Source organism: Penaeus monodon, chromosome 15, assembly GCF_015228065.2.
Source record: "Penaeus monodon isolate SGIC_2016 chromosome 15, NSTDA_Pmon_1, whole genome shotgun sequence".
Taxonomy (NCBI): Eukaryota; Metazoa; Arthropoda; class Malacostraca; order Decapoda; family Penaeidae; genus Penaeus; species Penaeus monodon.
In genome coordinates, this window is record NC_051400.1 from 30,053,038 (window position 1) to 30,053,753 (window position 716).

A 716-nucleotide genomic window follows, 5' to 3' on the forward strand; every position below is an offset into this window, starting at 1 on the left:
TTTAACCTATTGAGCTCTATATAGAGATTAGGGATTTAGCCTGGTTGGCACAGTCCCACACAAACAAAGTTCTACCCCGGACCCCGGAAGCACCAACACGTAAAGCGTAAAGTACTAATTGCCAAGTGTGAGTATCCCGTGAGAATAACTTGGCAACCTTTACTAACCTTGTCCTCAAATTAAGCATGACACGTTTTGTCGCAATATGCAAGGCAGTGATATTTTGAATCATATGAAGTGTCAGTAGGTACGAATATTATCAAGGTAGTTCGTAATAGCATCATAGCATCATTAGTGACATATTGAGAGGACTGGGGAAAAAATGTACAAATTGTCTACAAACTCAACGCACTGTATCTCATTCATCAACAAACGCTGAACAGTTTATAAGGTTTGTTTACGTGTGTTAACTTTAGAGATGTGGAGGTGACATCAGAACCTAACGTGAGATGATGACGTCAGAGGTAATATTAGGCTCGGGAACCACAGGTCACCAAAGTTTGTGTCCGTAGCCCCTCATTCCCTTCAACTACTATACATTATAAATCTTTATATAGTTGAATATGTATTATCTCCACACGGTTTGGAGGGTTTATGAAATATTTTTTTTGTTGGTTTTAGGGTAGGCCTACATATAAAATGAGATTGTTATTTTAGCATTACATAGAGAAAGGATGAATAGCACATTTTTTTTTTTATTATCAATTCTTGATTTT